Raw genomic sequence first — 12,628 nt, forward strand, 5'->3', positions numbered from 1 at the left:
GCATCTTTTTCTAAAACAACTTCGATAAAGAAGTGAATGTCATAGGACTATTTATTGACTTAATCTATCCTACAGCATTTAACCCGACTTAAAATGCAAGCATCCTCGCATGCAATACATAAGTTCATGATTTCCTTTTCATGCAATGCAATTCTTTGGACAACATCTAACGGATGTTAACGATTATCTCATGTGAATCACAACAAGGAAGTTATTGCCTAAATGCATTATGCGTTGTTCTCTTTCGTGAGGCAATCAAGGATGTATCTAGGCAAATCCACCTTTTACTTAAGCAATATGCTTTCAGGATTGCGACTTGGATGTGCAAGCAATGTGCAACATGCAACTAAATCTTGTAAGACAAATAAATAACTGCATTCATAACTTCCCCATGAAAATTAAACGTGCCTAATGCATTCCTTTTATGCGGAATTAAACTTCTAAGAACCTGGATATTGGGGTTCGAGGTATTGTCCATACGAGTGCTTGGGGTAGAAACTCCCGTGTGAGCACCTCTCGCCATTTTCTTGGGAGCCATTGAGGAGTTGAATTCTCATTCAACAACTTCCTCTTGGGTCCTTCACGTGTTATGAGTCCCTTTCTGCCCGTTATCTTCTCCTTCGCGCAGGACACGTCCTTACAATCGCGGTTTTTGAAGAAACCTGAGATGATGTAGATGAACAAGGCTTATGAAAGCCTTGTTTTAGAAGCTTCTAAAGAAGCTTCTATGCTTCTGAACAGAAGCTATGTGGAGAGAGAAGAAGGTAATTGAGTGGATGAAGATGCCGATGACGAAGATGGTGATGATAATGATGGTGGTGATGGTGAAGTGGAGGCAGCGTGGCAACAGCGGCACTCCATGGCAGCAGGGCGGTGATGGTGGCTCCTGACAACAGGACGCAACATGTTAGCCTTCTCTCTTCCTTCCCCCACTCAAGCCTCTGGGGGGTTTGATATAGTGTGTAAGGGGGGAGGGGAGATAGCCACCCACGTGGCTTCACATGCCTCCTCCCTCCCCCATGCACTCCACCACTTACACCACTCCTCTCACACTCCCTCTCCCCCTACCATGCATCGGCTGAGGGGAGGGGTTAATAATAAAAAAAGTTGCAAAATTTTTAACCATTATCCTTTTTCCTTTCCCATAAAGGGTGTTCTCATGCGGCCTTGCGGTCTTCAAGCCGCGGCCTCTTATGCACCATACAGGTGGAGTTTATTAATGCACGAGTGTGGAGCATTTTGCCCAGGGTTCTTATAAACGCGGGGAGATTTATTTTAAGCTGCTCTTGCGCGGGGCGTGTAGTGGTCAAACATCATTAATATTTCGTGTGGAAATATTACAGGCAACCTCTATCCCTTACTTGTATTCGGAGCTACATTGGATCATGTTTTGTCTGTGGGTTCTATTCCCCATGTATCCCTTTGGCATGCTCGTTTGGGGCATATGTCTCTTAAAGGAATGAAAATGCTCCGTGCTTTGCAGTATCTTCCACCTTTTGACTCTTTGCATTTTGATTCTTGTGATCATTGTTTGTATGGTAGGCAGACTAGAAATACATATAAAAAGTCTGGTAAGAAATGCATGGGTGAGCCCTTGGCTATTGTGCACTCAGATGTATGTGGGCCCATGCCCTATCAGTCACTTGGTGGGGCAAAGTACTTTGTTAGTTTCATAGATGATTACTCGCGTAAGGTTTGGGCTTATCCCATAATGAGAAAATCCGATGTCTTAGACACATTTCAGCGTTGGCTTGCATTGGCAGACAACCAGTCTGGAAAAAGGCTAAAATGCCTAAGGTCAGATAATGGGGGTGAGTGTGTATCACGTGCTTTTGAGCAGTTTTGTGATGAGTGGGATATTAAGCATTAGTTGACTGCCCCTTACACCCCACCCCAGAATGGTATGGTTGAACGCATGAATAGGACCATTCAAGAAAGGGTCTGTAGCATGCTTACCCAGACTAACTTACCGCAGCACTTTGGGCTGAGGTAGTTACTACTGCAGTGCATCTCATTAACAAGTCGAATAGTAGTGGCATTGACTTTTAGGTTGCAGAGGAGGTATGGGCAAGCAAGCCCCCTGCTTATGATAATTTGCATGTCTTTAGATGTGAGGCATTCTGCCATGTGCCCAAGGACAAAAGCAATAAGCTAGATCCTAAAAGTGTCAAATGCATTTTCATTGGCTATGGAGATGTAGGAGAGATGAACTACCATCTATGGGATCCACAGGCGTGGAAAGTGATCCACAGCCATGATGTCATCTTTCATGAGGACAAAATGCATATGCAGCCTGAGAAAGTGGTTGAGGTACTCAAAGTTATATTTTAGGAGGAGCCACTTGCTCCTGTTTAGCTCGCTCCACGGCCAACTAGACAGCGTGCAGCATCACCTAATGCTCATGGCCTAGATGCTAGACATGTTGATGTTAGAAAGGATATTGGTCAGGCAGCAAAGCCTGGATTGAGGCATTCTACTAGAGTTAGACGCCGTTTTGGAGAGCCTCTCACTTATGATGAGGGTATGCACAGGGGTGATTGTCACTCTTGGGAGAGGGCTATGCAGTCTAAGATTGTCTTATTGCATAAGAATCAGGCTTGGGATTTGGTTTCATTGCCTTAGGGAAAGAAGGCTTTGCCATGCAAGTGGGTGTACAAGCTAAAAAGTACCCTTGAACACCCCAAGCTGGCATACAAGGCTCGATTGGTTGCTAAGGGTTTTAAGCAGGAGCATGGTGTTAACTTTGATAAAGTCTTTTCTCCTGTGGTCAAGATGACCACCCTACGCCTAGTCTTGGCCTTCGTTCCACAGCTTGACCTAGACTTGTACCAAGATTGCCTTTTTAAATGGGGACTTGCATGATGAGATTTACATGGAGCAGCCTAAGGGCTTTGCAGACCCTGGCGGGGAACACCTAGTGTGCAAGCTAAAGAAGACTCTATATGGCTTGAAGCAGGCACCTAGGGAATGATATCATAAGTTTGATGCATTCATGCAATCACAGGGCTACAGCCGCAGTGCTATGGATCTGTGCTTGTACACGAAGAAAGCCCGCAACAGCTCTTTACTGATTTTGGTACTCTATGTGGATGACATGCTTTTAGCAGGGACAGCTCATGAGGAGCTAGATGCTCTCAAGGCTCAGTTCAAGAAGAGCTTTGAGATGAAAGATCTGGGACAGGCCTCTCATATACTTGGTATGCGCATTACGCGCGATAGATCTCAAGGACTACTCTATCTGTCACAGAGGGAGTACATTCATAAAGTCCTTGAGCGCTTTCGTATGCAGGATGTTAAGCCTATTGGTTGTCCATTACCTTCTCATGTGAAGGGCTGATTGTTCACAGATAGATGAGTAGAGGGCTGAAATGGCCACAATTGCCTATGCATCAGCCGTGGGCAGTCTTATGTATGCCATGATAGCCACTCGTCCAGATATAGCTTTTGCAGTTGGGATTGTGGCCCATTATATGGCTACACCTGGCAAGGAACATTAAGTTGCCGTGAAGGGTATCATGATGTACCTGAAGGGCACAACAGATATGTGTCTTTGTTATGGCAGCCAGGATTTAGGAGTTGTGGGGTACACTAACTCTAATTATGCAAGACATGCAGATAGTAGGAAGTCCACTTCTGGCTATGTGTTCACTTATGTTGGAGGGGCTATCACTTGGATGTCCAGGGTGTTGAAGTGTACGGCCCTTTCTACTACAGAGGCCGAGTATATTGTAGCGACAGAGGCTTGCAAGGAGGCTATGTGGTTAGGCTGTTTGATTGCAGACCTTGGTATGACATATACTATGCCTACATTGCATTCGGATTCTATGAGTGCCATTTAGGTGGCCAAGAATCCGGTCTTCCATGTGAAGACGAAACATAATGAGATGAGGTATCACTTCATTTGCGAAGTCATTGAGGACAGGTCTGTTGACCTTGTCAAGTTTCCGACTGAGCAGAATCCTACAGACTTGTTCACGAAGAGCCTCACTACCAAGCGCTTTGCCTTCCTCAGGAGATTGATGGGCATTGGATGAGATGACGTCTTTTTCCTCATTCTATTGTACATGTGTACATGTTATACTATCTTTTCTTTCTTCTCTCTCACTGGGGTAGATTTACCTTTAAGTGGGAGGTTGTTGGGGGTAAATGCGCCTCCGCCTAGCCGCCTGTGTATTACTACACTCACAGGTGCCACCACTGCACACTGCAGGTGGCGGGCGCCTATCACAGTCACTTATTCTTTATTCTTTTAGTGATAGTTTGAATAAAGGAAGGCCCGGTCACACATTGTGGTTGTTGGAGTTTCCACACTTGAGTCTCTCTCTCTCTCTCTCTTGGCTCTTGCTCTCCATCCACCATAGCTCTCACCGCCAAGCTTCTTCCTCCTAGGTTCCACTTCCCTTTCACTCTTACAAGAAACATATAATAATGCACATAGAGAATGCACACAAGATAGAAAGATGAAAGGCATACTCTTCTTCTCTTTTTTCTTATTCTCCCTTCACTTCTTCTACAATAATAATCTACAAAAGATAAGGGAAAAATACAACGGACATAATATTTTACAAGCGGTCCATAATGTGAACATGTTAACTAATGAGCTAGCTAGATAGATATGTCATAACTTAATAGGTGGATTAACTGATGTCCAGCTATAAAGTATCACTAGAAGCATACACCAATGCAGGTACCAATCATTCCAGTGATGCAAATGGAAAAACAGCCATCTAGGTGCATGAGTATCTACTCATATTAAGCTTGACATCTCAACACTCCCCCTCAAGCTTAACTCCATCACCTATACTCTAAGTAAGTTCCATAATTACTGAAGCTTTTCTCCTCCCATGAGCTCAATGAAAATATTTGCAACCTACTTCTCTATGCCCACATATGTTAGGTTAATGTCACTTACAAAGGCCCGCTCTTTGATGGAGAGATAATGAACCTTGATGTATTTTACATGTGTGGGTTACTTGCCAACTATATGTTGCTCATATTGTTACAATAAATGGCAATTATTCTATATACTTATATCCCCAAATCATCAAGTAGCCTTCATAGCCACACTACCTCACATGGTGCCGTAGAAATACTCCTATACTCTACCTTTGAACTTGATAATGCAATAATGGCTTGTTCCTTACTATGCCAAGTCATGGCCCCACTCCAAAAAGAAAACACACCACCACTTATAAACTTTCTATTCGACCCATTGCCTACTAAACTGCATTTGTGTCACTAAAGAATTGCATCACTAAACTAGCCTCATAAAATATATCATAATCCAATTTGGCCTTAAAGTATTGCAAGATATATCTCACACTGTCCAAATGAGGCTTATGAGGCTCTTGCATAAATTGACTCTCCAAACCAACTGTATAGTTACAATCTAGCCTACTGATAGTAGTGAAGATCAAACTTTCCACCATCTTCATGTACATTGCAGAATCCTCCAAGTATGGCCTGACAGGATCTTAGATGTTAGGGAGAGGCATTTGAGATCCAGAACCTTGAGAGAATATCTCGTCCAATGGAAACATTATCCCAAAGAGGATGCCACTTGGATGAATGAAAGTACTCTCAACCGACAATACCCCCAGTTCTTCTCGAGATGAGGACATCTCGATTCCTCTAAGGGGGAGAGAATGTAATATTTCCACATGAAATATTAATGAATTTTGACCACTACACGCCCCGTGCAAGAGCAGCTTAAAATAAATCTCCCCACGACTAGAAGAACCCCGGGCAAAATGCTCCACCCTCGCGCATTAATAAACTCCACCCGTATGGTGCATAAGAGGCCGTGGCTTGAAGACCGCAAGGCCGCACGAGATGTAACGTGTCCACCTGTTCCCTTCAGGACACGTCTTAGCAATCCATCAGAAAGGAGGTCTAGAAAGCTCCACCCGGCACTCCCATGGAATGTCACAGGATTCGTGATCTAGGACTTTCCGTGTCTGCCACGTAGTAGAAGTATTCTGGCCATTCCCACTTAGGACCGACCTAAATCAGGGTTTTCCCTAATGGTCATTTCCTAAACGACAACTAGCGTCGAACCCCAAGCTAACTACTTTATGCAGAAACGCCAGGGCCGAAGCGGATTCACGTTGCACTTGGTTCAAGGAGAATGGGAAACAAGAGGGATGCAAGGCTCGACCTCTTTGCCATAAGGCATAGTCCCATTCCATTCCCCTAAAACAGCGTAAACCGGGATTATTGTAACCTAGACTCTAGGTCAGTGCCTTTGCTATTCATTTCCTTTGAGACGATCTTCTTGCTGTCCATTATGATTGAGAAAAGTTCCCGGCCAACCAGGACCACCCATCCGTAGGACAGACCCATGGCCACATCCACCGCACTTTCCTCAGGTTGTTTTAGTTGTCTAATTACCTACCACATTTTTAGTTGGACATGCATCAAACAACTTCCTTAATTAGCCCATTAGGCACCAGTTCCTTCACGTAATCATAGCACTTGACATAGAAAAGTAATGTCAAACAAGTTCCTTTTCAACAACTTATCATATTTATCTTTGGAATACATTTATAAAGTCCAGCCCGTAGGCTTATCCATAATCCGCCCGAAGGCTATCCAACAATCCACATGGATTACTAATCCAAGATTCCACCCATAGACTAGTATGTGGGCCTCGAGATCCAATCCCGAGTCACGTTGGCCTCTTGTGCAGGGCCCGGAAGGTGAGGATTTACTGCCAGAGCCCCCCTGGCACCCAAGCGTCCTCCTGCTCCAAGTAGCGCTCAATGGAGAGACCTCACGCGGCGAGCTTGGTCCACCTTCCCGGCACGGTTAACAACCCCCTTGGTTAGGGTCAAGTAGACAGTCGGGGGTAACTGAGGCTGCCTCTATTAGATATCTTTTCATCCTTTAGTTCCTTGAGCAAACAATGTAAACAGTGCTTTCTAAACTATTACAAGCACAATCAATTCCAGTGATCGTTTATTTGGCCAACTACTAAGGAGTGAATCCTTCTCTCCGAATGCATCTAGCATTTGATCCGGGATCAATTGCGACTTGGCAAGATCCCTAAGGGTTTGTTTGTTAAACCATATGTCCTTGGGTTAGGGCCATACCCCATTAACCCAACTTAACCAATACCTTAAGTTCTATTAACAGTAAGTATGTTGCTCCAAATTATTGATTGGTCTTTTGCTTCCAAGCAATTATCTAATCCCCTTATCTTGGTCACTTTTCCCAAGAAAGGTGCTATGTCAGGATGACTACTTATCCTCTTGGAAGATAAACTTGCGTAAGAATCTGCCAATCTCATTCTGAGGAATTTGGCCGTTCCCTTGTGATCAAACCACAAGATCATGCGACTCTGCAATTTGTTGCACGTGTCGCATTTATTTCATGGGACTATTTTACCCATCGAACGGTGTCTTCTAATCACGGAATCATGATTAGATAGGAAACAGGGTTAGGGTGTCTTCATAACCAATCCATTCCTGGTTGCACTAGGCTGACATTGTCGGTCCTAGGGTTCCAATTCAAACCGAGTTTCATCTTTTTAGCGAGCGATCCTTAGGGTAGAAACCCTAGATCATTTCTCGCAAGTATGTCCTATTGTCCTTGCATTCCGTGAATGTGGACAGGTTTTTAGGGTATGAGAGTTTCAACTTGGCAATAAGTGTGACTAGATCACGTCCTCAACATGCTAAACCCTAGTTAGCACTTTGGGATATGTTGCATCGATTTAACCATTCCTAAGCGATTCCTTCGCAGTTTTAGGTATTTAGGGTAAACAAATTTACTTGTCTACTCATGAAGATAATTACGATACCATTCTCGTAAGCACATGATTCATTGCCTATGTATGATTAGATTTACGAACCCTAACTTTTCTGATTAAGATCAAAGCATATGCTAAGTTACGGCATAATTTCCATTGATCCTTCTAAAACATGCATTCACGATTCATGCTGCTAGGCTTTTAGGGTTTATGTTAAAATGAACCATGCAACCTTTTCCTAATTTCATTTCTGAATGAATTATTCGTATGCTGAATGAGCATTACACAACCTTTCATAACTACTTACGTAAATGATTGAGATTTATGCCAACTGACTAGAGTTTAATCTACTTCATGCAGCCCTAGAATCATTTCCATGCCTTGCAAAATCCTACGGTTGTTAGCAACCTTCTTTAATGAATCATTGCGAAGAAGAGATGTCTAATAATGCGACGTGTAATTTAATCTTTCCATGCATAATCAAAGTATACTACAATAATTTCGACTTGTAAAGATGGTCATTAGTTGATCTAGATTTGATACTTTGCAATGTATAGAAACAACTTGCTGAGAATGCATAGACATCTTATGTTCTTCTTTCATTCGTTTCTTTGAGAAATACAAATGACCGATTCTTCAATTGTGAGTTAATTCCTTAAATTAGCCAATGTATTTCAAGCGCAAAAATGCATCTTTATCAAACTCGGTGGATTTGACAAGCATAAGCGCAACCTAATTCCATGAATTAACCATGCATGTTTGTAATACTTCGACATAAATCAAGAAATAGGAAGAAAACCTGGACTTGTGGGTTCGGTGAAATGTCCACATGAATGTTAGGAGATGATCCTCCTGCGGCTGCGCCTTGTGCCTTTTTAGGGGCCATCAAGACTTTGACCTTCTTGCCTTGGCCGCAGACTTATGATCTTGGCCCGTCTCCCTCGCACATGCAATTCCCTTTTGAAATAGGTCTTCCTTGACCAATGCACCTTCTTGCGGAATTTGGGCTTTGGAAATGGGAACTTATGAACTCCCCTTCTTTTCGTAGAAGTTTTGGGAATACAATTGATCTTCACAGAAAGGGGGCTTAAGAAAAACCTCGGGGTAAAATGGCTTGTGGAAGTTGAAATGGGAAAGGGGTTAAAACCTGGCTAATATGGCTTTATGTGAGTCCACGGGAAGGGATTTAAAAGAAAGCCGAGGGATAAAGTGGACATAAGGAGATTCAGTGGGAAAAGGGGGCTTAAAACCGGCTAGTGTGGGAATCCACGAAAAAGCGGTAAAATAGCTTTGTGGAATGCAAGGGGGGAAGAAGTCTAATTCCCGGGGGTATAAGAGACCGCTTGAGAAGGGCAATAGAAGGGTTTTTTTAAGAACCCACAAGTAATATGAATTTGAGTGGGGATTTCCACGGGAAGGGGTGCTTAAATCCCGGGGGAGGCAAGGGAAAGGGTTAAATTTCCCGGGGTAAAAACCCCTTGTGTAAGTATGCAAGGGAAAGGGCCTTAAGGAGCCCCCCTTAAGGCTTCACTACTGCACGTGGCAGGGAGATGGACTTTTGAGGACGGCGGTCAATGTGGCCAGGCGGCGGCGGCTGGCGGCTCTTCTGCGGCAGCTCTTCCTCACGGCGATGTTGCTCTCCTCTCTCTCTCTCTCTTGGCTTGGCAACGTTACGACTCTTCTCAGCCTCTCTCTCCCTTGGCCTGGCAGCGTCATGGCTCTTCCTCCCCTTACTCCCCCCCCACAGGGGGTTTTTATAGGGTAGAGAGAGGAGACCTCTCTCCCCCACATGCCCAGTTGCATGGCTATTATTCCCCCTCGACCTCCAGCAAGAGAGCTTAGTCATCCCTGCCTACTCCCTCTCCTCCACCACAGCCTTCGGCTGAGGGAAAGAAGGGTTAATAATTAAAAAAATTGCCATAAATCTATCAATTATCCTTTTGACCTCCTTCCAAGAGGAGGTTCACATGTAGACATGAGGGTTTCTTTAAACCTTAGTCTCGATTTTTGCCAATGGAGGGTCATGTTGTCGTGTATCGTTAAAGTTCGTACCGTCCGTCTCTTCAATGCCGGAATTTTCATTGCATGAGACTCACGCGGCTAGTAATATTTTCAGCAAAAATATTACACGAGAACACCCTTTATGGGAAAGGCAAAAGGATAATGGTTAAAAATTTTGCAAATTTTTTTATTATTAACCCCTCCCCTCAGCCGATGCATGGCAGGGGGAGAAGGAGTGTGAGAGGAGTGGTGTAAGTGGTGGAGTGCATGGGGGACGGAGGAGGCATGTGAAGCCAAGTGGGTGGCTATCTCCCCCCCCCCCCTTACACACTATATGAACCCCCCCTGAGGCTTGAGGGGGGGAAGGAAGAGAGAAGGTTGCCGTGCTGCGCCTTGTCGTCAGGAGCTGCCATCGCTGCCCTGCTACCGTGGAGTGACGCTGCTGCCACGCCGCCTCCACTTCACCATCACCAACATCATTATCATCACCATCTTCATCATCGGCATCTTCATCCACTTAATTACCTTCTTCTCTCTCCACGTAGCTTCGGTTCAGAAGCATAGAAGCTTCTAAAACAAGGATTTCATAAGCCTTGTTCATCTACACCATCTCAGGTTTCTTCAAAAACTGCAATTGTAAGGCCGTGTCCTGCGCGAAGGAGAAGATAACGGGTAGAAAGGGATTCGTAACACGTGAAGGACCCAAGAGGAAGTTGCTGAATGGGAATTCGACTCATCAATGGCTCCCAAGAAAATGGCGAGAGGCACTCATGCGGGAGTTTCTACCCCAAGCACTCGTATGGATAATACCTCGAACCCCAATACCCATTTTCTTAGAAGTTTAATTCCGCACAAAAGGAATGCATTAGGCACGTTTAATTTTCATGGGGAAGTTATGAGTGCAGTTATTTATTCCTCTTACAAGATTTAGTTGCATGTTCTAATGTTGGAAAAATAACTAATACTTTAGGTTAAAGGCCTGGAGGGAGAGGCAGCTTCAGTTATCCCTGACTATCTACCTGACCCTATCCAAGGGGGTTGTTAGCCGCACCGGGTACGTGGACTGAATCTACCGCGAGAGGTCTCTCCGTGGGTGCTACTTGGAGCAAGAGGACGCTTGGGTGCCAGGGGGCTCTGGCCGTAAATCCCTTGCCTCGGGGTCCTGCACAAGAGGCCGACGTGACTCGAGATTGAATCTTGAGGCCCGCATACTAGTCTACAGGTGGAAACTTGGATTAGTAATCCCTGAGGATTGCTAGATTGCCTTCGGGCGGATTATGGATTACCTTCGGGTGGATTATGGAATAGCCTTCGGGCTGGATTATATGGTGTATTCCAAAGACTGATAAATAAGATCAATTGTTGAAAATGAACTTGTTTGACATTGTTTTTCTATGTTAGTGCTAAGATTACGTGAAGGAATCGGTGAATAATTAATTAGCTAATTAAGGAAGTTGTTTTTGCATGTCACTAAATGTGATAGATAATTAGATAATTAAAGCAACCCTTAGGAAAGTGCGGTAGATGTGACCATGGGTCCGTCCTACGGAAGGGTGGTCCCGATTGGCCGAGAACTTTTCTCAAAGGAAATTGATAGTAAGGAACGATGACTTAAAATCTAGGATACTAGAGTCCCGATTTATGTTGTTTTGGGGGAACGGAATGGAACTATGCCTTACGGGCAGAGAGGTCGAGCTTTGCATCCCTCTCGTTTTCCATTCTCCTTGAATCAAGTGGAGCATGAATCCACTTCGATCCTGACGTTTCTGCGTAAAGTAGTTTGCCTGGGGTTTGACACTAGCTACAGTTCTAGAAATTTGACCACTAGGAAAACCCTGATTCAGGTCGGTCCTAAGTGGGAACGGTCGGAATGCTTCCGCTTCGTGGCAAACTTGGAAAGACTTAGATCGCAAACCCCATGATATTCCACTAGACTCTCTTTCCGATGGGCTGCTAAGATATGTCCTGCAAGTGAACAGGTGGACACATTACACTGCCAGACTTGGCACCTCTTGCAAGCACAAGCCTGTCACGAGTAATTTTCCATGCAGAGTCTCCAAAAGACACAAAATACCTTGCATCATCAAGCTGTCTAATTGACATAAGGCTGCGAGTCAATGCAGGTACATGGCGTGCATCGTGCAAAACAAAAGAACTACTAGAAGGAAACTGCAGCCTAACATCTCCAATACCCATAATGTCAAGAGACCTATCATCACCAAGCCGCATAGAACCAGACATGGTACGATAGGTATGAAACCAATCTCTACAGGGTGTCACATGAAAGGATGCACCCGAATCCAAAAGCCAACACTATGCATACATAGAATGTACCTCAGAAGTCTGTAAGGCATCGCATGAAGAAGCTGCAAGTATGTAATCATCATCTGAATTAGTGGCATGCATGACATTAACCTCTTCTATCTTCACATTGGACTTTGTAGGTATAATATTGCGCTCAAAAGACTTTTCCTGCACTTTTTCTTTTCCCTTTTCCTTGCGCTTGTCATCGCACATTTTATGGCATTGCGGCCTAAGATGTCCTGCTTTCCCACAATAATGATAGGTAAGATCAGACTTCTGTCCATGGGACTTATTGCGACCACGTGACTTAGACCTGGACTTTTGAGAGTCCGTACCCTTATGATCATTATCATGCCTACCATATCTACCACCTCTAACGGTCAATGCATGTGAAGAGTAGGAAGGATCATTGTTTCTCCTATTGATTTCCTCAGTCAATAAAGCACTCTCAACATCTTTGATTTTCAGCCCATCAAGCTTGTTTGTGCATATGGCAATACGGAAGACATCCCATGACTCACGCAAGGTGCCAAGCAGAAACAACAGGTGCAAGTTGTCTTTGAACTCAATACC

This window comes from Lygodium microphyllum, chromosome 30 (assembly GCF_053477565.2).
Source record: "Lygodium microphyllum isolate KBCC chromosome 30, Lygodium_microphyllum_v1.1.10, whole genome shotgun sequence".
Classification (NCBI taxonomy): domain Eukaryota; kingdom Viridiplantae; phylum Streptophyta; class Polypodiopsida; order Schizaeales; family Lygodiaceae; genus Lygodium; species Lygodium microphyllum.